This window comes from Brachyhypopomus gauderio, unplaced genomic scaffold (assembly GCF_052324685.1).
Source record: "Brachyhypopomus gauderio isolate BG-103 unplaced genomic scaffold, BGAUD_0.2 sc476, whole genome shotgun sequence".
NCBI lineage: Eukaryota > Metazoa > Chordata > Actinopteri > Gymnotiformes > Hypopomidae > Brachyhypopomus > Brachyhypopomus gauderio.
In genome coordinates this window covers 14,293-35,880 of record NW_027507297.1, presented here as the reverse complement: position 1 = coordinate 35,880, position 21,588 = coordinate 14,293, and the positions used below count along the sequence as shown (strand labels likewise).

The 21,588-nt window shown below is 40.2% G+C and overlaps 31 non-coding genes and 44 pseudogenes across 31 annotated transcripts; all 75 read right to left on the bottom strand.

Moving 5' to 3' along the window:
* Window positions 1-112: 112 nt before the first annotated feature.
* Window positions 113-231, bottom strand: LOC143506407 (5S ribosomal RNA; annotated as a pseudogene).
* A 214-nt stretch (window positions 232-445) lies between these two features.
* Window positions 446-564, bottom strand: LOC143506535 (5S ribosomal RNA). Its single transcript, XR_013128364.1, has one exon. It is a non-coding gene; the product is annotated as a 5S ribosomal RNA (ribosomal RNA).
* A 127-nt stretch (window positions 565-691) lies between these two features.
* On the bottom strand, window positions 692-810 carry LOC143506491 (5S ribosomal RNA; annotated as a pseudogene).
* A 126-nt stretch (window positions 811-936) lies between these two features.
* On the bottom strand, window positions 937-1,055 carry LOC143506490 (5S ribosomal RNA; annotated as a pseudogene).
* A 126-nt stretch (window positions 1,056-1,181) lies between these two features.
* Window positions 1,182-1,300, bottom strand: LOC143506406 (5S ribosomal RNA; annotated as a pseudogene).
* A 214-nt stretch (window positions 1,301-1,514) lies between these two features.
* LOC143506534 (5S ribosomal RNA) lies at window positions 1,515-1,633 on the bottom strand. The gene has a single exon (XR_013128363.1). It is a non-coding gene; the product is annotated as a 5S ribosomal RNA (ribosomal RNA).
* Window positions 1,634-1,760: 127 nt separating this feature from the next.
* On the bottom strand, window positions 1,761-1,879 carry LOC143506488 (5S ribosomal RNA; annotated as a pseudogene).
* A 214-nt stretch (window positions 1,880-2,093) lies between these two features.
* Window positions 2,094-2,212, bottom strand: LOC143506532 (5S ribosomal RNA). Its single transcript, XR_013128362.1, has one exon. It is a non-coding gene; the product is annotated as a 5S ribosomal RNA (ribosomal RNA).
* A 127-nt stretch (window positions 2,213-2,339) lies between these two features.
* On the bottom strand, window positions 2,340-2,458 carry LOC143506487 (5S ribosomal RNA; annotated as a pseudogene).
* Window positions 2,459-2,672: 214 nt separating this feature from the next.
* On the bottom strand, window positions 2,673-2,791 carry LOC143506531 (5S ribosomal RNA). Its single transcript, XR_013128361.1, has one exon. It is a non-coding gene; the product is annotated as a 5S ribosomal RNA (ribosomal RNA).
* Window positions 2,792-2,918: 127 nt separating this feature from the next.
* LOC143506486 (5S ribosomal RNA) lies at window positions 2,919-3,037 on the bottom strand (annotated as a pseudogene).
* A 126-nt stretch (window positions 3,038-3,163) lies between these two features.
* LOC143506485 (5S ribosomal RNA) lies at window positions 3,164-3,282 on the bottom strand (annotated as a pseudogene).
* A 126-nt stretch (window positions 3,283-3,408) lies between these two features.
* Window positions 3,409-3,527, bottom strand: LOC143506393 (5S ribosomal RNA; annotated as a pseudogene).
* Window positions 3,528-3,634: 107 nt separating this feature from the next.
* Window positions 3,635-3,753, bottom strand: LOC143506383 (5S ribosomal RNA). Its single transcript, XR_013128329.1, has one exon. It is a non-coding gene; the product is annotated as a 5S ribosomal RNA (ribosomal RNA).
* A 127-nt stretch (window positions 3,754-3,880) lies between these two features.
* On the bottom strand, window positions 3,881-3,999 carry LOC143506484 (5S ribosomal RNA; annotated as a pseudogene).
* Window positions 4,000-4,125: 126 nt separating this feature from the next.
* On the bottom strand, window positions 4,126-4,244 carry LOC143506483 (5S ribosomal RNA; annotated as a pseudogene).
* A 213-nt stretch (window positions 4,245-4,457) lies between these two features.
* LOC143506530 (5S ribosomal RNA) lies at window positions 4,458-4,576 on the bottom strand. Its single transcript, XR_013128360.1, has one exon. It is a non-coding gene; the product is annotated as a 5S ribosomal RNA (ribosomal RNA).
* A 127-nt stretch (window positions 4,577-4,703) lies between these two features.
* On the bottom strand, window positions 4,704-4,822 carry LOC143506419 (5S ribosomal RNA; annotated as a pseudogene).
* A 107-nt stretch (window positions 4,823-4,929) lies between these two features.
* LOC143506382 (5S ribosomal RNA) lies at window positions 4,930-5,048 on the bottom strand. The gene has a single exon (XR_013128328.1). It is a non-coding gene; the product is annotated as a 5S ribosomal RNA (ribosomal RNA).
* A 371-nt stretch (window positions 5,049-5,419) lies between these two features.
* LOC143506405 (5S ribosomal RNA) lies at window positions 5,420-5,538 on the bottom strand (annotated as a pseudogene).
* A 214-nt stretch (window positions 5,539-5,752) lies between these two features.
* Window positions 5,753-5,871, bottom strand: LOC143506529 (5S ribosomal RNA). Its single transcript, XR_013128359.1, has one exon. It is a non-coding gene; the product is annotated as a 5S ribosomal RNA (ribosomal RNA).
* A 353-nt stretch (window positions 5,872-6,224) lies between these two features.
* LOC143506381 (5S ribosomal RNA) lies at window positions 6,225-6,343 on the bottom strand. The gene has a single exon (XR_013128327.1). It is a non-coding gene; the product is annotated as a 5S ribosomal RNA (ribosomal RNA).
* A 127-nt stretch (window positions 6,344-6,470) lies between these two features.
* LOC143506482 (5S ribosomal RNA) lies at window positions 6,471-6,589 on the bottom strand (annotated as a pseudogene).
* A 214-nt stretch (window positions 6,590-6,803) lies between these two features.
* Window positions 6,804-6,922, bottom strand: LOC143506366 (5S ribosomal RNA). The gene has a single exon (XR_013128311.1). It is a non-coding gene; the product is annotated as a 5S ribosomal RNA (ribosomal RNA).
* A 127-nt stretch (window positions 6,923-7,049) lies between these two features.
* Window positions 7,050-7,168, bottom strand: LOC143506431 (5S ribosomal RNA; annotated as a pseudogene).
* Window positions 7,169-7,275: 107 nt separating this feature from the next.
* LOC143506380 (5S ribosomal RNA) lies at window positions 7,276-7,394 on the bottom strand. The gene has a single exon (XR_013128326.1). It is a non-coding gene; the product is annotated as a 5S ribosomal RNA (ribosomal RNA).
* Window positions 7,395-7,521: 127 nt separating this feature from the next.
* LOC143506481 (5S ribosomal RNA) lies at window positions 7,522-7,640 on the bottom strand (annotated as a pseudogene).
* Window positions 7,641-7,766: 126 nt separating this feature from the next.
* On the bottom strand, window positions 7,767-7,885 carry LOC143506480 (5S ribosomal RNA; annotated as a pseudogene).
* Window positions 7,886-8,098: 213 nt separating this feature from the next.
* LOC143506528 (5S ribosomal RNA) lies at window positions 8,099-8,217 on the bottom strand. The gene has a single exon (XR_013128358.1). It is a non-coding gene; the product is annotated as a 5S ribosomal RNA (ribosomal RNA).
* A 127-nt stretch (window positions 8,218-8,344) lies between these two features.
* LOC143506418 (5S ribosomal RNA) lies at window positions 8,345-8,463 on the bottom strand (annotated as a pseudogene).
* A 107-nt stretch (window positions 8,464-8,570) lies between these two features.
* LOC143506379 (5S ribosomal RNA) lies at window positions 8,571-8,689 on the bottom strand. Its single transcript, XR_013128325.1, has one exon. It is a non-coding gene; the product is annotated as a 5S ribosomal RNA (ribosomal RNA).
* Window positions 8,690-9,060: 371 nt separating this feature from the next.
* Window positions 9,061-9,179, bottom strand: LOC143506404 (5S ribosomal RNA; annotated as a pseudogene).
* Window positions 9,180-9,393: 214 nt separating this feature from the next.
* LOC143506526 (5S ribosomal RNA) lies at window positions 9,394-9,512 on the bottom strand. Its single transcript, XR_013128356.1, has one exon. It is a non-coding gene; the product is annotated as a 5S ribosomal RNA (ribosomal RNA).
* Window positions 9,513-9,865: 353 nt separating this feature from the next.
* On the bottom strand, window positions 9,866-9,984 carry LOC143506378 (5S ribosomal RNA). Its single transcript, XR_013128324.1, has one exon. It is a non-coding gene; the product is annotated as a 5S ribosomal RNA (ribosomal RNA).
* Window positions 9,985-10,111: 127 nt separating this feature from the next.
* LOC143506479 (5S ribosomal RNA) lies at window positions 10,112-10,230 on the bottom strand (annotated as a pseudogene).
* Window positions 10,231-10,444: 214 nt separating this feature from the next.
* LOC143506364 (5S ribosomal RNA) lies at window positions 10,445-10,563 on the bottom strand. The gene has a single exon (XR_013128309.1). It is a non-coding gene; the product is annotated as a 5S ribosomal RNA (ribosomal RNA).
* Window positions 10,564-10,690: 127 nt separating this feature from the next.
* Window positions 10,691-10,809, bottom strand: LOC143506429 (5S ribosomal RNA; annotated as a pseudogene).
* Window positions 10,810-10,916: 107 nt separating this feature from the next.
* Window positions 10,917-11,035, bottom strand: LOC143506377 (5S ribosomal RNA). The gene has a single exon (XR_013128323.1). It is a non-coding gene; the product is annotated as a 5S ribosomal RNA (ribosomal RNA).
* Window positions 11,036-11,162: 127 nt separating this feature from the next.
* LOC143506477 (5S ribosomal RNA) lies at window positions 11,163-11,281 on the bottom strand (annotated as a pseudogene).
* A 126-nt stretch (window positions 11,282-11,407) lies between these two features.
* Window positions 11,408-11,526, bottom strand: LOC143506476 (5S ribosomal RNA; annotated as a pseudogene).
* A 213-nt stretch (window positions 11,527-11,739) lies between these two features.
* Window positions 11,740-11,858, bottom strand: LOC143506525 (5S ribosomal RNA). The gene has a single exon (XR_013128355.1). It is a non-coding gene; the product is annotated as a 5S ribosomal RNA (ribosomal RNA).
* Window positions 11,859-11,985: 127 nt separating this feature from the next.
* Window positions 11,986-12,104, bottom strand: LOC143506475 (5S ribosomal RNA; annotated as a pseudogene).
* A 214-nt stretch (window positions 12,105-12,318) lies between these two features.
* On the bottom strand, window positions 12,319-12,437 carry LOC143506524 (5S ribosomal RNA). The gene has a single exon (XR_013128354.1). It is a non-coding gene; the product is annotated as a 5S ribosomal RNA (ribosomal RNA).
* A 127-nt stretch (window positions 12,438-12,564) lies between these two features.
* Window positions 12,565-12,683, bottom strand: LOC143506474 (5S ribosomal RNA; annotated as a pseudogene).
* Window positions 12,684-12,809: 126 nt separating this feature from the next.
* Window positions 12,810-12,928, bottom strand: LOC143506473 (5S ribosomal RNA; annotated as a pseudogene).
* A 214-nt stretch (window positions 12,929-13,142) lies between these two features.
* LOC143506523 (5S ribosomal RNA) lies at window positions 13,143-13,261 on the bottom strand. Its single transcript, XR_013128353.1, has one exon. It is a non-coding gene; the product is annotated as a 5S ribosomal RNA (ribosomal RNA).
* A 127-nt stretch (window positions 13,262-13,388) lies between these two features.
* On the bottom strand, window positions 13,389-13,507 carry LOC143506471 (5S ribosomal RNA; annotated as a pseudogene).
* Window positions 13,508-13,721: 214 nt separating this feature from the next.
* Window positions 13,722-13,840, bottom strand: LOC143506521 (5S ribosomal RNA). The gene has a single exon (XR_013128352.1). It is a non-coding gene; the product is annotated as a 5S ribosomal RNA (ribosomal RNA).
* Window positions 13,841-13,967: 127 nt separating this feature from the next.
* On the bottom strand, window positions 13,968-14,086 carry LOC143506470 (5S ribosomal RNA; annotated as a pseudogene).
* A 126-nt stretch (window positions 14,087-14,212) lies between these two features.
* LOC143506469 (5S ribosomal RNA) lies at window positions 14,213-14,331 on the bottom strand (annotated as a pseudogene).
* A 126-nt stretch (window positions 14,332-14,457) lies between these two features.
* LOC143506403 (5S ribosomal RNA) lies at window positions 14,458-14,576 on the bottom strand (annotated as a pseudogene).
* Window positions 14,577-14,790: 214 nt separating this feature from the next.
* On the bottom strand, window positions 14,791-14,909 carry LOC143506520 (5S ribosomal RNA). The gene has a single exon (XR_013128351.1). It is a non-coding gene; the product is annotated as a 5S ribosomal RNA (ribosomal RNA).
* Window positions 14,910-15,036: 127 nt separating this feature from the next.
* On the bottom strand, window positions 15,037-15,155 carry LOC143506468 (5S ribosomal RNA; annotated as a pseudogene).
* Window positions 15,156-15,369: 214 nt separating this feature from the next.
* On the bottom strand, window positions 15,370-15,488 carry LOC143506512 (5S ribosomal RNA). The gene has a single exon (XR_013128350.1). It is a non-coding gene; the product is annotated as a 5S ribosomal RNA (ribosomal RNA).
* A 127-nt stretch (window positions 15,489-15,615) lies between these two features.
* LOC143506467 (5S ribosomal RNA) lies at window positions 15,616-15,734 on the bottom strand (annotated as a pseudogene).
* A 214-nt stretch (window positions 15,735-15,948) lies between these two features.
* LOC143506500 (5S ribosomal RNA) lies at window positions 15,949-16,067 on the bottom strand. The gene has a single exon (XR_013128349.1). It is a non-coding gene; the product is annotated as a 5S ribosomal RNA (ribosomal RNA).
* Window positions 16,068-16,194: 127 nt separating this feature from the next.
* On the bottom strand, window positions 16,195-16,313 carry LOC143506465 (5S ribosomal RNA; annotated as a pseudogene).
* Window positions 16,314-16,439: 126 nt separating this feature from the next.
* Window positions 16,440-16,558, bottom strand: LOC143506464 (5S ribosomal RNA; annotated as a pseudogene).
* Window positions 16,559-16,684: 126 nt separating this feature from the next.
* LOC143506402 (5S ribosomal RNA) lies at window positions 16,685-16,803 on the bottom strand (annotated as a pseudogene).
* A 214-nt stretch (window positions 16,804-17,017) lies between these two features.
* On the bottom strand, window positions 17,018-17,136 carry LOC143506489 (5S ribosomal RNA). Its single transcript, XR_013128348.1, has one exon. It is a non-coding gene; the product is annotated as a 5S ribosomal RNA (ribosomal RNA).
* A 460-nt stretch (window positions 17,137-17,596) lies between these two features.
* LOC143506478 (5S ribosomal RNA) lies at window positions 17,597-17,715 on the bottom strand. The gene has a single exon (XR_013128347.1). It is a non-coding gene; the product is annotated as a 5S ribosomal RNA (ribosomal RNA).
* Window positions 17,716-17,842: 127 nt separating this feature from the next.
* On the bottom strand, window positions 17,843-17,961 carry LOC143506417 (5S ribosomal RNA; annotated as a pseudogene).
* Window positions 17,962-18,068: 107 nt separating this feature from the next.
* On the bottom strand, window positions 18,069-18,187 carry LOC143506375 (5S ribosomal RNA). Its single transcript, XR_013128321.1, has one exon. It is a non-coding gene; the product is annotated as a 5S ribosomal RNA (ribosomal RNA).
* A 127-nt stretch (window positions 18,188-18,314) lies between these two features.
* Window positions 18,315-18,433, bottom strand: LOC143506463 (5S ribosomal RNA; annotated as a pseudogene).
* Window positions 18,434-18,647: 214 nt separating this feature from the next.
* LOC143506363 (5S ribosomal RNA) lies at window positions 18,648-18,766 on the bottom strand. The gene has a single exon (XR_013128308.1). It is a non-coding gene; the product is annotated as a 5S ribosomal RNA (ribosomal RNA).
* A 127-nt stretch (window positions 18,767-18,893) lies between these two features.
* Window positions 18,894-19,012, bottom strand: LOC143506428 (5S ribosomal RNA; annotated as a pseudogene).
* Window positions 19,013-19,119: 107 nt separating this feature from the next.
* On the bottom strand, window positions 19,120-19,238 carry LOC143506374 (5S ribosomal RNA). Its single transcript, XR_013128320.1, has one exon. It is a non-coding gene; the product is annotated as a 5S ribosomal RNA (ribosomal RNA).
* Window positions 19,239-19,365: 127 nt separating this feature from the next.
* On the bottom strand, window positions 19,366-19,484 carry LOC143506462 (5S ribosomal RNA; annotated as a pseudogene).
* A 126-nt stretch (window positions 19,485-19,610) lies between these two features.
* Window positions 19,611-19,729, bottom strand: LOC143506461 (5S ribosomal RNA; annotated as a pseudogene).
* A 214-nt stretch (window positions 19,730-19,943) lies between these two features.
* LOC143506466 (5S ribosomal RNA) lies at window positions 19,944-20,062 on the bottom strand. Its single transcript, XR_013128345.1, has one exon. It is a non-coding gene; the product is annotated as a 5S ribosomal RNA (ribosomal RNA).
* A 127-nt stretch (window positions 20,063-20,189) lies between these two features.
* LOC143506460 (5S ribosomal RNA) lies at window positions 20,190-20,308 on the bottom strand (annotated as a pseudogene).
* Window positions 20,309-20,522: 214 nt separating this feature from the next.
* On the bottom strand, window positions 20,523-20,641 carry LOC143506455 (5S ribosomal RNA). The gene has a single exon (XR_013128344.1). It is a non-coding gene; the product is annotated as a 5S ribosomal RNA (ribosomal RNA).
* A 127-nt stretch (window positions 20,642-20,768) lies between these two features.
* Window positions 20,769-20,887, bottom strand: LOC143506459 (5S ribosomal RNA; annotated as a pseudogene).
* Window positions 20,888-21,013: 126 nt separating this feature from the next.
* Window positions 21,014-21,132, bottom strand: LOC143506458 (5S ribosomal RNA; annotated as a pseudogene).
* A 126-nt stretch (window positions 21,133-21,258) lies between these two features.
* LOC143506401 (5S ribosomal RNA) lies at window positions 21,259-21,377 on the bottom strand (annotated as a pseudogene).
* Window positions 21,378-21,588: the final 211 nt, after the last annotated feature.

The window sequence follows — 21,588 nt, the reverse complement described above, 5'->3', positions numbered from 1 at the left end:
AAAGATTATCTAATTATAACAAGAGCAAAACCTGAACAACAGAAATTGCTAGTTTTTTGCAGAACACATTTAAGCTTGCTAATTGAATGTAAACAGCAACTCAACTATAAAAGTCACACAGCACCTGGTATTCCCAAGCTGTCCCCCATACAAGTATTAACCTGGCCAAAACCTATTTAGCTTCCGAGGTCAAATGAGATCGGGCGTTTTCAGGCTGGTGTGGCCGCAAGCCATAAAACAATGCAAAGATTATCTAATTATAACAAGAGCAAAACCTGAACAACAGAAATTGCTAGTTTTTTTGCAGAACACATTTAAGCTTGCTAATTGAATGTAAACAGCAACTCAACTATAAAAGTCACACAGCACCTGGTATTCCCAAGCTGTCTCCCATACAAGTATTAACCTGGCCCAAACCTATTTAGCTTGATAATTAAATCTAATAGGCTTACAGCACCTGGTATTCCCAGGTGGTCTCCCATCCAAGTACTAACCAGGCCCAAACGAGCTTAGCTTCCGAGGTCAAATGAGATCGGGCGTTTTCAGGCTGGTGTGGCCGTAAGCCGTAAAACAATGCAAAGATGACCTATTTATAATGAGAGCAAAACCTGAACAACAGACATTGCTAGTTTTTTTTGCAGAACACCTTTAAGCTTGCTAATTGAATGTAAATAGCAACTCAACTATAAAAGTCACACAGCACCTGGTATTCCCAAGCTGTCTCCCATACAAGTATTAACCTGGCCTAAACCTATTTAGCTTCCTAGGTCAAATGAAATCGGGCGTTTTCAGGCTGGTGTGGCCGTAAGCCATAAAACAATGCAAAGATTATCTAATTATAACAAGAGCAAAACCTGAACAACAGAAATTGCTAGTTTTTTTGCAGAACACATTTAAGCTTGCTAATTGAATGTAAACAGCAACTCAACTATAAAAGTCACACAGCACCTGGTATTCCCAAGCTGTCTCCCATACAAGTATTAACCTGGCCTAAACCTATTTAGCTTCCTAGGTCAAATGAAATCGGGCGTTTTCAGGCTGGTGTGGCCGTAAGCCATAAAACAATGCAAAGATTATCTAATTATAACAAGAGCAAAACCTGAACAACAGAAATTGCTAGTTTTTTTGCAGAACACATTTAAGCTTGCTAATTGAATGTAAACAGCAACTCAACTATAAAAGTCACACAGCACCTGGTATTCCCAAGCTGTCCCCCATACAAGTATTAACCTGGCCAAAACCTATTTAGCTTCCGAGGTCAAATGAGATCGGGCGTTTTCAGGCTGGTGTGGCCGCAAGCCATAAAACAATGCAAAGATTATCTAATTATAACAAGAGCAAAACCTGAACAACAGAAATTGCTAGTTTTTTTGCAGAACACATTTAAGCTTGCTAATTGAATGTAAACAGCAACTCAACTATAAAAGTCACACAGCACCTGGTATTCCCAAGCTGTCTCCCATACAAGTATTAACCTGGCCCAAACCTATTTAGCTTGATAATTAAATCTAATAGGCTTACAGCACCTGGTATTCCCAGGTGGTCTCCCATCCAAGTACTAACCAGGCCCAAACGAGCTTAGCTTCCGAGGTCAAATGAGATCGGGCGTTTTCAGGCTGGTGTGGCCGTAAGCCGTAAAACAATGCAAAGATGACCTATTTATAATGAGAGCAAAACCTGAACAACAGACATTGCTAGTTTTTTTTGCAGAACACCTTTAAGCTTGCTAATTGAATGTAAATAGCAACTCAACTATAAAAGTCACACAGCACCTGGTATTCCCAAGCTGTCTCCCATACAAGTATTAACCTGGCCTAAACCTATTTAGCTTCCTAGGTCAAATGAAATCGGGCGTTTTCAGGCTGGTGTGGCCGTAAGCCATAAAACAATGCAAAGATTATCTAATTATAACAAGAGCAAAACCTGAACAACAGAAATTGCTAGTTTTTTTGCAGAACACATTTAAGCTTGCTAATTGAATGTAAACAGCAACTCAACTATAAAAGTCACACAGCACCTGGTATTCCCAAGCTGTCTCCCATACAAGTATTAACCTGGCCCAAACCTATTTAGCTTGATAATTAAATCTAATAGGCTTACAGCACCTGGTATTCCCAGGTGGTCTCCCATCCAAGTACTAACCAGGCCCAAACGAGCTTAGCTTCCGAGGTCAAATGAGATCGGGCGTTTTCAGGCTGGTGTGGCCGTAAGCCGTAAAACAATGCAAAGATGACCTATTTATAATGAGAGCAAAACCTGAACAACAGACATTGCTAGTTTTTTTTGCAGAACACCTTTAAGCTTGCTAATTGAATGTAAATAGCAACTCAACTATAAAAGTCACACAGCACCTGGTATTCCCAAGCTGTCTCCCATACAAGTATTAACCTGGCCTAAACCTATTTAGCTTCCTAGGTCAAATGAAATCGGGCGTTTTCAGGCTGGTGTGGCCGTAAGCCATAAAACAATGCAAAGATTATCTAATTATAACAAGAGCAAAACCTGAACAACAGAAATTGCTAGTTTTTTTGCAGAACACATTTAAGCTTGCTAATTGAATGTAAACAGCAACTCAACTATAAAAGTCACACAGCACCTGGCATTCCCAAGCTGTCTCCCATACAAGTATTAACCTGGCCCAAACCTATTTAGCTTGATAATTAAATCTAATAGGCTTACAGCACCTGGTATTCCCAGGTGGTCTCCCATCCAAGTACTAACCAGGCCCAAACGAGCTTAGCTTCCGAGGTCAAATGAGATCGGGCGTTTTCAGGCTGGTGTGGCCGTAAGCCGTAAAACAATGCAAAGATGACCTATTTATAATGAGAGCAAAACCTGAACAACAGACATTGCTAGTTTTTTTTGCAGAACACCTTTAAGCTTGCTAATTGAATGTAAATAGCAACTCAACTATAAAAGTCACACAGCACCTGGTATTCCCAAGCTGTCTCCCATACAAGTATTAACCTGGCCTAAACCTATTTAGCTTCCTAGGTCAAATGAAATCGGGCGTTTTCAGGCTGGTGTGGCCGTAAGCCATAAAACAATGCAAAGATTATCTAATTATAACAAGAGCAAAACCTGAACAACAGAAATTGCTAGTTTTTTTGCAGAACACATTTAAGCTTGCTAATTGAATGTAAACAGCAACTCAACTATAAAAGTCACACAGCACCTGGTATTCCCAAGCTGTCTCCCATACAAGTATTAACCTGGCCTAAACCTATTTAGCTTCCTAGGTCAAATGAAATCGGGCGTTTTCAGGCTGGTGTGGCCGTAAGCCATAAAACAATGCAAAGATTATCTAATTATAACAAGAGCAAAACCTGAACAACAGAAATTGCTAGTTTTTTTGCAGAACACATTTAAGCTTGCTAATTGAATGTAAACAGCAACTCAACTATAAAAGTCACACAGCACCTGGTATTCCCAAGCTGTCCCCCATACAAGTATTAACCTGGCCAAAACCTATTTAGCTTCCGAGGTCAAATGAGATCGGGCGTTTTCAGGCTGGTGTGGCTGTAAGCCATAAAACAATGCAAAGATTATCTAATTATAACAAGAGCAAAACCTGAACAACAGAAATTGCTAGATTTTTGCAGAACACATTTAAGCTTGATAATTAAATCTAATAGGCTTACAGTACCTGGTATTCCCAGGTGGTCTCCCATCCAAGTACTAACCAGGCCCAAACGAGCTTAGCTTCCGAGGTCAAATGAGATCGGGCGTTTTCAGGCTGGTGTGGCCGTAAGCCGTAAAACAATGCAAAGATGACCTATTTATAATGAGAGCAAAACCTGAACAACAGACATTGCTAGTTTTTTTTGCAGAACACCTTTAAGCTTGCTAATTGAATGTAAATAGCAACTCAACTATAAAAGTCACACAGCACCTGGTATTCCCAAGCTGTCTCCCATACAAGTATTAACCTGGCCTAAACCTATTTAGCTTCCTAGGTCAAATGAAATCGGGCGTTTTCAGGCTGGTGTGGCCGTAAGCCATAAAACAATGCAAAGATTATCTAATTATAACAAGAGCAAAACCTGAACAACAGAAATTGCTAGTTTTTTTGCAGAACACATTTAAGCTTGCTAATTGAATGTAAACAGCAACTCAACTATAAAAGTCACACAGCACCTGGTATTCCCAAGCTGTCTCCCATACAAGTATTAACCTGGCCTAAACCTATTTAGCTTCCTAGGTCAAATGAAATCGGGCGTTTTCAGGCTGGTGTGGCCGTAAGCCATAAAACAATGCAAAGATTATCTAATTATAACAAGAGCAAAACCTGAACAACAGAAATTGCTAGTTTTTTGCAGAACACATTTAAGCTTGCTAATTGAATGTAAACAGCAACTCAACTATAAAAGTCACACAGCACCTGGTATTCCCAAGCTGTCTCCCATACAAGTATTAACCTGGCCCAAACCTATTTAGCTTGATAATTAAATCTAATAGGCTTACAGCACCTGGTATTCCCAGGTGGTCTCCCATCCAAGTACTAACCAGGCCCAAACGAGCTTAGCTTCCGAGGTCAAATGAGATCGGGCGTTTTCAGGCTGGTGTGGCCGTAAGCCGTAAAACAATGCAAAGATGACCTATTTATAATGAGAGCAAAACCTGAACAACAGACATTGCTAGTTTTTTTTGCAGAACACCTTTAAGCTTGCTAATTGAATGTAAATAGCAACTCAACTATAAAAGTCACACAGCACCTGGTATTCCCAAGCTGTCTCCCATACAAGTATTAACCTGGCCTAAACCTATTTAGCTTCCTAGGTCAAATAGGATCGGGCGTTTTCAGGCTGGTGTGGCCGTAAGCCATAAAACAATGCAAAGATTATCTAATTATAACAAGAGCAAAACCTGAACAACAGAAATTGCTAGATTTTTGCAGAACACATTTAAGCTTGATAATTAAATCTAATAGGCTTACAGTACCTGGTATTCCCAGGTGGTCTCCCATCCAAGTACTAACCAGGCCCAAACGAGCTTAGCTTCCGAGGTCAAATGAGATCGGGCGTTTTCAGGCTGGTGTGGCCGTAAGCCGTAAAACAATGCAAAGATGACCTATTTATAATGAGAGCAAAACCTGAACAACAGACATTGCTAGTTTTTTTTGCAGAACACCTTTAAGCTTGCTAATTGAATGTAAATAGCAACTCAACTATAAAAGTCACACAGCACCTGGTATTCCCAAGCTGTCTCCCATATAAGTATTAACCTGGCCTAAACCTATTTAGCTTCCTAGGTCAAATGAAATCGGGCGTTTTCAGGCTGGTGTGGCCGTAAGCCATAAAACAATGCAAAGATTATCTAATTATAACAAGAGCAAAACCTGAACAACAGAAATTGCTAGTTTTTTGCAGAACACATTTAAGCTTGCTAATTGAATGTAAACAGCAACTCAACTATAAAAGTCACACAGCACCTGGTATTCCCAAGCTGTCCCCCATACAAGTATTAACCTGGCCAAAACCTATTTAGCTTCCGAGGTCAAATGAGATCGGGCGTTTTCAGGCTGGTGTGGCCGCAAGCCATAAAACAATGCAAAGATTATCTAATTATAACAAGAGCAAAACCTGAACAACAGAAATTGCTAGTTTTTTTGCAGAACACATTTAAGCTTGCTAATTGAATGTAAACAGCAACTCAACTATAAAAGTCACACAGCACCTGGTATTCCCAAGCTGTCTCCCATACAAGTATTAACCTGGCCCAAACCTATTTAGCTTGATAATTAAATCTAATAGGCTTACAGCACCTGGTATTCCCAGGTGGTCTCCCATCCAAGTACTAACCAGGCCCAAACGAGCTTAGCTTCCGAGGTCAAATGAGATCGGGCGTTTTCAGGCTGGTGTGGCCGTAAGCCGTAAAACAATGCAAAGATGACCTATTTATAATGAGAGCAAAACCTGAACAACAGACATTGCTAGTTTTTTTTGCAGAACACCTTTAAGCTTGCTAATTGAATGTAAATAGCAACTCAACTATAAAAGTCACACAGCACCTGGTATTCCCAAGCTGTCTCCCATATAAGTATTAACCTGGCCTAAACCTATTTAGCTTCCTAGGTCAAATGAAATCGGGCGTTTTCAGGCTGGTGTGGCCGTAAGCCATAAAACAATGCAAAGATTATCTAATTATAACAAGAGCAAAACCTGAACAACAGAAATTGCTAGATTTTTGCAGAACACATTTAAGCTTGATAATTAAATCTAATAGGCTTACAGTACCTGGTATTCCCAGGTGGTCTCCCATCCAAGTACTAACCAGGCCCAAACGAGCTTAGCTTCCGAGGTCAAATGAGATCGGGCGTTTTCAGGCTGGTGTGGCCGTAAGCCGTAAAACAATGCAAAGATGACCTATTTATAATGAGAGCAAAACCTGAACAACAGACATTGCTAGTTTTTTTTGCAGAACACCTTTAAGCTTGCTAATTGAATGTAAATAGCAACTCAACTATAAAAGTCACACAGCACCTGGTATTCCCAAGCTGTCTCCCATACAAGTATTAACCTGGCCTAAACCTATTTAGCTTCCTAGGTCAAATGAAATCGGGCGTTTTCAGGCTGGTGTGGCCGTAAGCCATAAAACAATGCAAAGATTATCTAATTATAACAAGAGCAAAACCTGAACAACAGAAATTGCTAGTTTTTTTGCAGAACACATTTAAGCTTGCTAATTGAATGTAAACAGCAACTCAACTATAAAAGTCACACAGCACCTGGTATTCCCAAGCTGTCTCCCATACAAGTATTAACCTGGCCCAAACCTATTTAGCTTGATAATTAAATCTAATAGGCTTACAGCACCTGGTATTCCCAGGTGGTCTCCCATCCAAGTACTAACCAGGCCCAAACAAGCTTAGCTTCCGAGGTCAAATGAGATCGGGCGTTTTCAGGCTGGTGTGGCCGTAAGCCATAAAACAATGCAAAGATGACCTATTTATAATGAGAGCAAAACCTGAACAACAGACATTGCTAGTTTTTTTTGCAGAACACCTTTAAGCTTGCTAATTGAATGTAAATAGCAACTCAACTATAAAAGTCACACAGCACCTGGTATTCCCAAGCTGTCTCCCATACAAGTATTAACCTGGCCTAAACCTATTTAGCTTCCTAGGTCAAATAGGATCGGGCGTTTTCAGGCTGGTGTGGCTGTAAGCCATAAAACAATGCAAAGATTATCTAATTATAACAAGAGCAAAACCTGAACAACAGAAATTGCTAGATTTTTGCAGAACACATTTAAGCTTGATAATTAAATCTAATAGGCTTACAGTACCTGGTATTCCCAGGTGGTCTCCCATCCAAGTACTAACCAGGCCCAAACGAGCTTAGCTTCCGAGGTCAAATGAGATCGGGCGTTTTCAGGCTGGTGTGGCCGTAAGCCGTAAAACAATGCAAAGATGACCTATTTATAATGAGAGCAAAACCTGAACAACAGACATTGCTAGTTTTTTTTGCAGAACACCTTTAAGCTTGCTAATTGAATGTAAATAGCAACTCAACTATAAAAGTCACACAGCACCTGGTATTCCCAAGCTGTCTCCCATACAAGTATTAACCTGGCCTAAACCTATTTAGCTTCCTAGGTCAAATGAAATCGGGCGTTTTCAGGCTGGTGTGGCCGTAAGCCATAAAACAATGCAAAGATTATCTAATTATAACAAGAGCAAAACCTGAACAACAGAAATTGCTAGTTTTTTTGCAGAACACATTTAAGCTTGCTAATTGAATGTAAACAGCAACTCAACTATAAAAGTCACACAGCACCTGGTATTCCCAAGCTGTCTCCCATACAAGTATTAACCTGGCCTAAACCTATTTAGCTTCCTAGGTCAAATGAAATCGGGCGTTTTCAGGCTGGTGTGGCCGTAAGCCATAAAACAATGCAAAGATTATCTAATTATAACAAGAGCAAAACCTGAACAACAGAAATTGCTAGTTTTTTGCAGAACACATTTAAGCTTGCTAATTGAATGTAAACAGCAACTCAACTATAAAAGTCACACAGCACCTGGTATTCCCAAGCTGTCTCCCATACAAGTATTAACCTGGCCCAAACCTATTTAGCTTGATAATTAAATCTAATAGGCTTACAGCACCTGGTATTCCCAGGTGGTCTCCCATCCAAGTACTAACCAGGCCCAAACGAGCTTAGCTTCCGAGGTCAAATGAGATCGGGCGTTTTCAGGCTGGTGTGGCCGTAAGCCGTAAAACAATGCAAAGATGACCTATTTATAATGAGAGCAAAACCTGAACAACAGACATTGCTAGTTTTTTTTGCAGAACACCTTTAAGCTTGCTAATTGAATGTAAATAGCAACTCAACTATAAAAGTCACACAGCACCTGGTATTCCCAAGCTGTCTCCCATACAAGTATTAACCTGGCCTAAACCTATTTAGCTTCCTAGGTCAAATAGGATCGGGCGTTTTCAGGCTGGTGTGGCCGTAAGCCATAAAACAATGCAAAGATTATCTAATTATAACAAGAGCAAAACCTGAACAACAGAAATTGCTAGATTTTTGCAGAACACATTTAAGCTTGATAATTAAATCTAATAGGCTTACAGTACCTGGTATTCCCAGGTGGTCTCCCATCCAAGTACTAACCAGGCCCAAACGAGCTTAGCTTCCGAGGTCAAATGAGATCGGGCGTTTTCAGGCTGGTGTGGCCGTAAGCCGTAAAACAATGCAAAGATGACCTATTTATAATGAGAGCAAAACCTGAACAACAGACATTGCTAGTTTTTTTTGCAGAACACCTTTAAGCTTGCTAATTGAATGTAAATAGCAACTCAACTATAAAAGTCACACAGCACCTGGTATTCCCAAGCTGTCTCCCATATAAGTATTAACCTGGCCTAAACCTATTTAGCTTCCTAGGTCAAATGAAATCGGGCGTTTTCAGGCTGGTGTGGCCGTAAGCCATAAAACAATGCAAAGATTATCTAATTATAACAAGAGCAAAACCTGAACAACAGAAATTGCTAGTTTTTTGCAGAACACATTTAAGCTTGCTAATTGAATGTAAACAGCAACTCAACTATAAAAGTCACACAGCACCTGGTATTCCCAAGCTGTCCCCCATACAAGTATTAACCTGGCCAAAACCTATTTAGCTTCCGAGGTCAAATGAGATCGGGCGTTTTCAGGCTGGTGTGGCCGCAAGCCATAAAACAATGCAAAGATTATCTAATTATAACAAGAGCAAAACCTGAACAACAGAAATTGCTAGTTTTTTTGCAGAACACATTTAAGCTTGCTAATTGAATGTAAACAGCAACTCAACTATAAAAGTCACACAGCACCTGGTATTCCCAAGCTGTCTCCCATACAAGTATTAACCTGGCCCAAACCTATTTAGCTTGATAATTAAATCTAATAGGCTTACAGCACCTGGTATTCCCAGGTGGTCTCCCATCCAAGTACTAACCAGGCCCAAACGAGCTTAGCTTCCGAGGTCAAATGAGATCGGGCGTTTTCAGGCTGGTGTGGCCGTAAGCCGTAAAACAATGCAAAGATGACCTATTTATAATGAGAGCAAAACCTGAACAACAGACATTGCTAGTTTTTTTTGCAGAACACCTTTAAGCTTGCTAATTGAATGTAAATAGCAACTCAACTATAAAAGTCACACAGCACCTGGTATTCCCAAGCTGTCTCCCATATAAGTATTAACCTGGCCTAAACCTATTTAGCTTCCTAGGTCAAATGAAATCGGGCGTTTTCAGGCTGGTGTGGCCGTAAGCCATAAAACAATGCAAAGATTATCTAATTATAACAAGAGCAAAACCTGAACAACAGAAATTGCTAGATTTTTGCAGAACACATTTAAGCTTGATAATTAAATCTAATAGGCTTACAGTACCTGGTATTCCCAGGTGGTCTCCCATCCAAGTACTAACCAGGCCCAAACGAGCTTAGCTTCCGAGGTCAAATGAGATCGGGCGTTTTCAGGCTGGTGTGGCCGTAAGCCGTAAAACAATGCAAAGATGACCTATTTATAATGAGAGCAAAACCTGAACAACAGACATTGCTAGTTTTTTTTGCAGAACACCTTTAAGCTTGCTAATTGAATGTAAATAGCAACTCAACTATAAAAGTCACACAGCACCTGGTATTCCCAAGCTGTCTCCCATACAAGTATTAACCTGGCCTAAACCTATTTAGCTTCCTAGGTCAAATGAAATCGGGCGTTTTCAGGCTGGTGTGGCCGTAAGCCATAAAACAATGCAAAGATTATCTAATTATAACAAGAGCAAAACCTGAACAACAGAAATTGCTAGTTTTTTTGCAGAACACATTTAAGCTTGCTAATTGAATGTAAACAGCAACTCAACTATAAAAGTCACACAGCACCTGGTATTCCCAAGCTGTCTCCCATACAAGTATTAACCTGGCCCAAACCTATTTAGCTTGATAATTAAATCTAATAGGCTTACAGCACCTGGTATTCCCAGGTGGTCTCCCATCCAAGTACTAACCAGGCCCAAACAAGCTTAGCTTCCGAGGTCAAATGAGATCGGGCGTTTTCAGGCTGGTGTGGCCGTAAGCCATAAAACAATGCAAAGATGACCTATTTATAATGAGAGCAAAACCTGAACAACAGACATTGCTAGTTTTTTTTGCAGAACACTTTTAAGCTTGCTAATTGAATGTAAATAGCAACTCAACTATAAAAGTCACACAGCACCTGGTATTCCCAAGCTGTCTCCCATACAAGTATTAACCTGGCCTAAACCTATTTAGCTTCCTAGGTCAAATAGGATCGGGCGTTTTCAGGCTGGTGTGGCTGTAAGCCATAAAACAATGCAAAGATTATCTAATTATAACAAGAGCAAAACCTGAACAACAGAAATTGCTAGATTTTTGCAGAACACATTTAAGCTTGATAATTAAATCTAATAGGCTTACAGTACCTGGTATTCCCAGGTGGTCTCCCATCCAAGTACTAACCAGGCCCAAACGAGCTTAGCTTCCGAGGTCAAATGAGATCGGGCGTTTTCAGGCTGGTGTGGCCGTAAGCCGTAAAACAATGCAAAGATGACCTATTTATAATGAGAGCAAAACCTGAACAACAGACATTGCTAGTTTTTTTTGCAGAACACCTTTAAGCTTGCTAATTGAATGTAAATAGCAACTCAACTATAAAAGTCACACAGCACCTGGTATTCCCAAGCTGTCTCCCATACAAGTATTAACCTGGCCTAAACCTATTTAGCTTCCTAGGTCAAATGAAATCGGGCGTTTTCAGGCTGGTGTGGCCGTAAGCCATAAAACAATGCAAAGATTATCTAATTATAACAAGAGCAAAACCTGAACAACAGAAATTGCTAGTTTTTTTGCAGAACACATTTAAGCTTGCTAATTGAATGTAAACAGCAACTCAACTATAAAAGTCACACAGCACCTGGTATTCCCAAGCTGTCTCCCATACAAGTATTAACCTGGCCTAAACCTATTTAGCTTCCTAGGTCAAATGAAATCGGGCGTTTTCAGGCTGGTGTGGCCGTAAGCCATAAAACAATGCAAAGATTATCTAATTATAACAAGAGCAAAACCTGAACAACAGAAATTGCTAGTTTTTTGCAGAACACATTTAAGCTTGCTAATTGAATGTAAACAGCAACTCAACTATAAAAGTCACACAGCACCTGGTATTCCCAAGCTGTCTCCCATACAAGTATTAACCTGGCCCAAACCTATTTAGCTTGATAATTAAATCTAATAGGCTTACAGCACCTGGTATTCCCAGGTGGTCTCCCATCCAAGTACTAACCAGGCCCAAACGAGCTTAGCTTCCGAGGTCAAATGAGATCGGGCGTTTTCAGGCTGGTGTGGCCGTAAGCCGTAAAACAATGCAAAGATGACCTATTTATAATGAGAGCAAAACCTGAACAACAGACATTGCTAGTTTTTTTTGCAGAACACCTTTAAGCTTGCTAATTGAATGTAAATAGCAACTCAACTATAAAAGTCACACAGCACCTGGTATTCCCAAGCTGTCTCCCATACAAGTATTAACCTGGCCTAAACCTATTTAGCTTCCTAGGTCAAATGAAATCGGGCGTTTTCAGGCTGGTGTGGCCGTAAGCCATAAAACAATGCAAAGATTATCTAATTATAACAAGAGCAAAACCTGAACAACAGAAATTGCTAGTTTTTTTGCAGAACACATTTAAGCTTGCTAATTGAATGTAAACAGCAACTCAACTATAAAAGTCACACAGCACCTGGCATTCCCAAGCTGTCTCCCATACAAGTATTAACCTGGCCCAAACCTATTTAGCTTGATAATTAAATCTAATAGGCTTACAGCACCTGGTATTCCCAGGTGGTCTCCCATCCAAGTACTAACCAGGCCCAAACGAGCTTAGCTTCCGAGGTCAAATGAGATCGGGCGTTTTCAGGCTGGTGTGGCCGTAAGCCGTAAAACAATGCAAAGATGACCTATTTATAATGAGAGCAAAACCTGAACAACAGACATTGCTAGTTTTTTTTGCAGAACACCTTTAAGCTTGCTAATTGAATGTAAATAGCAACTCAACTATAAAAGTCACACAGCACCTGGTATTCCCAAGCTGTCTCCCATACAAGTATTAACCTGGCCTAAACCTATTTAGCTTCCTAGGTCAAATGAAATCGGGCGTTTTCAGGCTGGTGTGGCCGTAAGCCATAAAACAATGCAAAGATTATCTAATTATAACAAGAGCAAAACCTGAACAACAGAAATTGCTAGTTTTTTTGCAGAACACATTTAAGCTTGCTAATTGAATGTAAACAGCAACTCAACTATAAAAGTCACACAGCACCTGGTATTCCCAAGCTGTCTCCCATACAAGTATTAACCTGGCCTAAACCTATTTAGCTTCCTAGGTCAAATGAAATCGGGCGTTTTCAGGCTGGTGTGGCCGTAAGCCATAAAACAATGCAAAGATTATCTAATTATAACAAGAGCAAAACCTGAACAACAGAAATTGCTAGTTTTTTTGCAGAACACATTTAAGCTTGCTAATTGAATGTAAACAGCAACTCAACTATAAAAGTCACACAGCACCTGGTATTCCCAAGCTGTCTCCCATACAAGTATTAACCTGGCCCAAACCTATTTAGCTTGATAATTAAATCTAATAGGCTTACAGCACCTGGTATTCCCAGGTGGTCTCCCATCCAAGTACTAACCAGGCCCAAACGAGCTTAGCTTCCGAGGTCAAATGAGATCGGGCGTTTTCAGGCTGGTGTGGCCGTAAGCCGTAAAACAATGCAAAGATGACCTATTTATAATGAGAGCAAAACCTGAACAACAGACATTGCTAGTTTTTTTTGCAGAACACCTTTAAGCTTGCTAATTGAATGTAAATAGCAACTCAACTATAAAAGTCACACAGCACCTGGTATTCCCAAGCTGTCTCCCATACAAGTATTAACCTGGCCTAAACCTATTTAGCTTCCTAGGTCAAATGAAATCGGGCGTTTTCAGGCTGGTGTGGCCGTAAGCCATAAAACAATGCAAAGATTATCTAATTATAACAAGAGCAAAACCTGAACAACAGAAATTGCTAGTTTTTTTGCAGAACACATTTAAGCTTGCTAATTGAATGTAAACAGCAACTCAACTATAAAAGTCACACAGCACCTGGCATTCCCAAGCTGTCTCCCATACAAGTATTAACCTGGCCCAAACCTATTTAGCTTGATAATTAAATCTAATAGGCTTACAGCACCTGGTATTCCCAGGTGGTCTCCCATCCAAGTACTAACCAGGCCCAAACGAGCTTAGCTTCCGAGGTCAAATGAGATCGGGCGTTTTCAGGCTGGTGTGGCCGTAAGCCGTAAAACAATGCAAAGATGACCTATTTATAATGAGAGCAAAACCTGAACAACAGACATTGCTAGTTTTTTTTGCAGAACACCTTTAAGCTTGCTAATTGAATGTAAATAGCAACTCAACTATAAAAGTCACACAGCACCTGGTATTCCCAAGCTGTCTCCCATACAAGTATTAACCTGGCCTAAACCTATTTAGCTTCCTAGGTCAAATGAAATCGGGCGTTTTCAGGCTGGTGTGGCCGTAAGCCATAAAACAATGCAAAGATTATCTAATTATAACAAGAGCAAAACCTGAACAACAGAAATTGCTAGTTTTTTTGCAGAACACATTTAAGCTTGCTAATTGAATGTAAACAGCAACTCAACTATAAAAGTCACACAGCACCTGGTATTCCCAAGCTGTCTCCCATACAAGTATTAACCTGGCCTAAACCTATTTAGCTTCCTAGGTCAAATGAAATCGGGCGTTTTCAGGCTGGTGTGGCCGTAAGCCATAAAACAATGCAAAGATTATCTAATTATAACAAGAGCAAAACCTGAACAACAGAAATTGCTAGTTTTTTTGCAGAACACATTTAAGCTTGCTAATTGAATGTAAACAGCAACTCAACTATAAAAGTCACACAGCACCTGGTATTCCCAAGCTGTCCCCCATACAAGTATTAACCTGGCCAAAACCTATTTAGCTTCCGAGGTCAAATGAGATCGGGCGTTTTCAGGCTGGTGTGGCCGCAAGCCATAAAACAATGCAAAGATTATCTAATTATAACAAGAGCAAAACCTGAACAACAGAAATTGCTAGTTTTTTTGCAGAACACATTTAAGCTTGCTAATTGAATGTAAACAGCAACTCAACTATAAAAGTCACACAGCACCTGGTATTCCCAAGCTGTCTCCCATACAAGTATTAACCTGGCCCAAACCTATTTAGCTTGATAATTAAATCTAATAGGCTTACAGCACCTGGTATTCCCAGGTGGTCTCCCATCCAAGTACTAACCAGGCCCAAACGAGCTTAGCTTCCGAGGTCAAATGAGATCGGGCGTTTTCAGGCTGGTGTGGCCGTAAGCCGTAAAACAATGCAAAGATGACCTATTTATAATGAGAGCAAAACCTGAACAACAGACATTGCTAGTTTTTTTTGCAGAACACCTTTAAGCTTGCTAATTGAATGTAAATAGCAACTCAACTATAAAAGTCACACAGCACCTGGTATTCCCAAGCTGTCTCCCATACAAGTATTAACCTGGCCTAAACCTATTTAGCTTCCTAGGTCAAATGAAATCGGGCGTTTTCAGGCTGGTGTGGCCGTAAGCCATAAAACAATGCAAAGATTATCTAATTATAACAAGAGCAAAACCTGAACAACAGAAATTGCTAGTTTTTTTGCAGAACACATTTAAGCTTGCTAATTGAATGTAAACAGCAACTCAACTATAAAAGTCACACAGCACCTGGTATTCCCAAGCTGTCTCCCATACAAGTATTAACCTGGCCCAAACCTATTTAGCTTGATAATTAAATCTAATAGGCTTACAGCACCTGGTATTCCCAGGTGGTCTCCCATCCAAGTACTAACCAGGCCCAAACGAGCTTAGCTTCCGAGGTCAAATGAGATCGGGCGTTTTCAGGCTGGTGTGGCCGTAAGCCGTAAAACAATGCAAAGATGACCTATTTATAATGAGAGCAAAACCTGAACAACAGACATTGCTAGTTTTTTTTGCAGAACACCTTTAAGCTTGCTAATTGAATGTAAATAGCAACTCAACTATAAAAGTCACACAGCACCTGGTATTCCCAAGCTGTCTCCCATACAAGTATTAACCTGGCCTAAACCTATTTAGCTTCCTAGGTCAAATGAAATCGGGCGTTTTCAGGCTGGTGTGGCCGTAAGCCATAAAACAATGCAAAGATTATCTAATTATAACAAGAGCAAAACCTGAACAACAGAAATTGCTAGTTTTTTTGCAGAACACATTTAAGCTTGCTAATTGAATGTAAACAGCAACTCAACTATAAAAGTCACACAGCACCTGGCATTCCCAAGCTGTCTCCCATACAAGTATTAACCTGGCCCAAACCTATTTAGCTTGATAATTAAATCTAATAGGCTTACAGCACCTGGTATTCCCAGGTGGTCTCCCATCCAAGTACTAACCAGGCCCAAACGAGCTTAGCTTCCGAGGTCAAATGAGATCGGGCGTTTTCAGGCTGGTGTGGCCGTAAGCCGTAAAACAATGCAAAGATGACCTATTTATAATGAGAGCAAAACCTGAACAACAGACATTGCTAGTTTTTTTTGCAGAACACCTTTAAGCTTGCTAATTGAATGTAAATAGCAACTCAACTATAAAAGTCACACAGCACCTGGTATTCCCAAGCTGTCTCCCATACAAGTATTAACCTGGCCTAAACCTATTTAGCTTCCTAGGTCAAATGAAATCGGGCGTTTTCAGGCTGGTGTGGCCGTAAGCCATAAAACAATGCAAAGATTATCTAATTATAACAAGAGCAAAACCTGAACAACAGAAATTGCTAGTTTTTTTGCAGAACACATTTAAGCTTGCTAATTGAATGTAAACAGCAACTCAACTATAAAAGTCACACAGCACCTGGTATTCCCAAGCTGTCTCCCATACAAGTATTAACCTGGCCTAAACCTATTTAGCTTCCTAGGTCAAATGAAATCGGGCGTTTTCAGGCTGGTGTGGCCGTAAGCCATAAAACAATGCAAAGATTATCTAATTATAACAAGAGCAAAACCTGAACAACAGAAATTGCTAGTTTTTTTGCAGAACACATTTAAGCTTGCTAATTGAATGTAAACAGCAACTCAACTATAAAAGTCACACAGCACCTGGTATTCCCAAGCTGTCCCCCATACAAGTATTAACCTGGCCAAAACCTATTTAGCTTCCGAGGTCAAATGAGATCGGGCGTTTTCAGGCTGGTGTGGCCGCAAGCCATAAAACAATGCAAAGATTATCTAATTATAACAAGAGCAAAACCTGAACAACAGAAATTGCTAGTTTTTTTGCAGAACACATTTAAGCTTGCTAATTGAATGTAAACAGCAACTCAACTATAAAAGTCACACAGCACCTGGCATTCCCAAGCTGTCTCCCATACAAGTATTAACCTGGCCCAAACCTATTTAGCTTGATAATTAAATCTAATAGGCTTACAGCACCTGGTATTCCCAGGTGGTCTCCCATCCAAGTACTAACCAGGCCCAAACGAGCTTAGCTTCCGAGGTCAAATGAGATCGGGCGTTTTCAGGCTGGTGTGGCCGTAAGCCGTAAAACAATGCAAAGATGACCTATTTATAATGAGAGCAAAACCTGAACAACAGACATTGCTAGTTTTTTTTGCAGAACACCTTTAAGCTTGCTAATTGAATGTAAATAGCAACTCAACTATAAAAGTCACACAGCACCTGGTATTCCCAAGCTGTCTCCCATACAAGTATTAACCTGGCCTAAACCTATTTAGCTTCCTAGGTCAAATGAAATCGGGCGTTTTCAGGCTGGTGTGGCCGCAAGCCATAAAACAATGCAAAGATTATCTAATTATAACAAGAGCAAAACCTGAACAACAGAAATTGCTAGTTTTTTTGCAGAACACATTTAAGCTTGCTAATTGAATGTAAACAGCAACTCAACTATAAAAGTCACACAGCACCTGGTATTCCCAAGCTGTCTCCCATACAAGTATTAACCTGGCCCAAACCTATTTAGCTTGATAATTAAATCTAATAGGCTTACAGCACCTGGTATTCCCAGGTGGTCTCCCATCCAAGTACTAACCAGGCCCAAACGAGCTTAGCTTCCGAGGTCAAATGAGATCGGGCGTTTTCAGGCTGGTGTGGCCGTAAGCCGTAAAACAATGCAAAGATGACCTATTTATAATGAGAGCAAAACCTGAACAACAGACATTGCTAGTTTTTTTTGCAGAACACCTTTAAGCTTGCTAATTGAATGTAAATAGCAACTCAACTATAAAAGTCACACAGCACCTGGTATTCCCAAGCTGTCTCCCATACAAGTATTAACCTGGCCTAAACCTATTTAGCTTCCTAGGTCAAATAGGATCGGGCGTTTTCAGGCTGGTGTGGCCGTAAGCCATAAAACAATGCAAAGATTATCTAATTATAACAAGAGCAAAACCTGAACAACAGAAATTGCTAGATTTTTGCAGAACACATTTAAGCTTGATAATTAAATCTAATAGGCTTACAGTACCTGGTATTCCCAGGTGGTCTCCCATCCAAGTACTAACCAGGCCCAAACGAGCTTAGCTTCCGAGGTCAAATGAGATCGGGCGTTTTCAGGCTGGTGTGGCCGTAAGCCGTAAAACAATGCAAAGATGACCTATTTATAATGAGAGCAAAACCTGAACAACAGACATTGCTAGTTTTTTTTGCAGAACACCTTTAAGCTTGCTAATTGAATGTAAATAGCAACTCAACTATAAAAGTCACACAGCACCTGGTATTCCCAAGCTGTCTCCCATACAAGTATTAACCTGGCCTAAACCTATTTAGCTTCCTAGGTCAAATGAAATCGGGCGTTTTCAGGCTGGTGTGGCCGTAAGCCATAAAACAATGCAAAGATTATCTAATTATAACAAGAGCAAAACCTGAACAACAGAAATTGCTAGTTTTTTTGCAGAACACATTTAAGCTTGCTAATTGAATGTAAACAGCAACTCAACTATAAAAGTCACACAGCACCTGGTATTCCCAAGCTGTCTCCCATACAAGTATTAACCTGGCCCAAACCTATTTAGCTTGATAATTAAATCTAATAGGCTTACAGCACCTGGTATTCCCAGGTGGTCTCCCATCCAAGTACTAACCAGGCCCAAACAAGCTTAGCTTCCGAGGTCAAATGAGATCGGGCGTTTTCAGGCTGGTGTGGCCGTAAGCCATAAAACAATGCAAAGATGACCTATTTATAATGAGAGCAAAACCTGAACAACAGACATTGCTAGTTTTTTTTGCAGAACACCTTTAAGCTTGCTAATTGAATGTAAATAGCAACTCAACTATAAAAGTCACACAGCACCTGGTATTCCCAAGCTGTCTCCCATACAAGTATTAACCTGGCCTAAACCTATTTAGCTTCCTAGGTCAAATAGGATCGGGCGTTTTCAGGCTGGTGTGGCTGTAAGCCATAAAACAATGCAAAGATTATCTAATTATAACAAGAGCAAAACCTGAACAACAGAAATTGCTAGATTTTTGCAGAACACATTTAAGCTTGATAATTAAATCTAATAGGCTTACAGTACCTGGTATTCCCAGGTGGTCTCCCATCCAAGTACTAACCAGGCCCAAACGAGCTTAGCTTCCGAGGTCAAATGAGATCGGGCGTTTTCAGGCTGGTGTGGCCGTAAGCCGTAAAACAATGCAAAGATGACCTATTTATAATGAGAGCAAAACCTGAACAACAGACATTGCTAGTTTTTTTTGCAGAACACCTTTAAGCTTGCTAATTGAATGTAAATAGCAACTCAACTATAAAAGTCACACAGCACCTGGTATTCCCAAGCTGTCTCCCATACAAGTATTAACCTGGCCTAAACCTATTTAGCTTCCTAGGTCAAATGAAATCGGGCGTTTTCAGGCTGGTGTGGCCGTAAGCCATAAAACAATGCAAAGATTATCTAATTATAACAAGAGCAAAACCTGAACAACAGAAATTGCTAGTTTTTTTGCAGAACACATTTAAGCTTGCTAATTGAATGTAAACAGCAACTCAACTATAAAAGTCACACAGCACCTGGTATTCCCAAGCTGTCTCCCATACAAGTATTAACCTGGCCTAAACCTATTTAGCTTCCTAGGTCAAATGAAATCGGGCGTTTTCAGGCTGGTGTGGCCGTAAGCCATAAAACAATGCAAAGATTATCTAATTATAACAAGAGCAAAACCTGAACAACAGAAATTGCTAGTTTTTTTGCAGAACACATTTAAGCTTGCTAATTGAATGTAAACAGCAACTCAACTATAAAAGTCACACAGCACCTGGTATTCCCAAGCTGTCTCCCATACAAGTATTAACCTGGCCCAAACCTATTTAGCTTGATAATTAAATCTAATAGGCTTACAGCACCTGGTATTCCCAGGTGGTCTCCCATCCAAGTACTAACCAGGCCCAAACGAGCTTAGCTTCCGAGGTCAAATGAGATCGGGCGTTTTCAGGCTGGTGTGGCCGTAAGCCGTAAAACAATGCAAAGATGACCTATTTATAATGAGAGCAAAACCTGAACAACAGACATTGCTAGTTTTTTTTGCAGAACACCTTTAAGCTTGCTAATTGAATGTAAATAGCAACTCAACTATAAAAGTCACACAGCACCTGGTATTCCCAAGCTGTCTCCCATACAAGTATTAACCTGGCCTAAACCTATTTAGCTTCCTAGGTCAAATGAAATCGGGCGTTTTCAGGCTGGTGTGGCCGTAAGCCATAAAACAATGCAAAGATTATCTAATTATAACAAGAGCAAAACCTGAACAACAGAAATTGCTAGTTTTTTTGCAGAACACATTTAAGCTTGCTAATTGAATGTAAACAGCAACTCAACTATAAAAGTCACACAGCACCTGGCATTCCCAAGCTGTCTCCCATACAAGTATTAACCTGGCCCAAACCTATTTAGCTTGATAATTAAATCTAATAGGCTTACAGCACCTGGTATTCCCAGGTGGTCTCCCATCCAAGTACTAACCAGGCCCAAACGAGCTTAGCTTCCGAGGTCAAATGAGATCGGGCGTTTTCAGGCTGGTGTGGCCGTAAGCCGTAAAACAATGCAAAGATGACCTATTTATAATGAGAGCAAAACCTGAACAACAGACATTGCTAGTTTTTTTTGCAGAACACCTTTAAGCTTGCTAATTGAATGTAAATAGCAACTCAACTATAAAAGTCACACAGCACCTGGTATTCCCAAGCTGTCTCCCATACAAGTATTAACCTGGCCTAAACCTATTTAGCTTCCTAGGTCAAATGAAATCGGGCGTTTTCAGGCTGGTGTGGCCGTAAGCCATAAAACAATGCAAAGATTATCTAATTATAACAAGAGCAAAACCTGAACAACAGAAATTGCTAGTTTTTTTGCAGAACACATTTAAGCTTGCTAATTGAATGTAAACAGCAACTCAACTATAAAAGTCACACAGCACCTGGTATTCCCAAGCTGTCTCCCATACAAGTATTAACCTGGCCTAAACCTATTTAGCTTCCTAGGTCAAATGAAATCGGGCGTTTTCAGGCTGGTGTGGCCGTAAGCCATAAAACAATGCAAAGATTATCTAATTATAACAAGAGCAAAACCTGAACAACAGAAATTGCTAGTTTTTTTGCAGAACACATTTAAGCTTGCTAATTGAATGTAAACAGCAACTCAACTATAAAAGTCACACAGCACCTGGTATTCCCAAGCTGTCCCCCATACAAGTATTAACCTGGCCAAAACCTATTTAGCTTCCGAGGTCAAATGAGATCGGGCGTTTTCAGGCTGGTGTGGCCGCAAGCCATAAAACAATGCAAAGATTATCTAATTATAACAAGAGCAAAACCTGAACAACAGAAATTGCTAGTTTTTTTGCAGAACACATTTAAGCTTGCTAATTGAATGTAAACAGCAACTCAACTATAAAAGTCACACAGCACCTGGTATTCCCAAGCTGTCTCCCATACAAGTATTAACCTGGCCCAAACCTATTTAGCTTGATAATTAAATCTA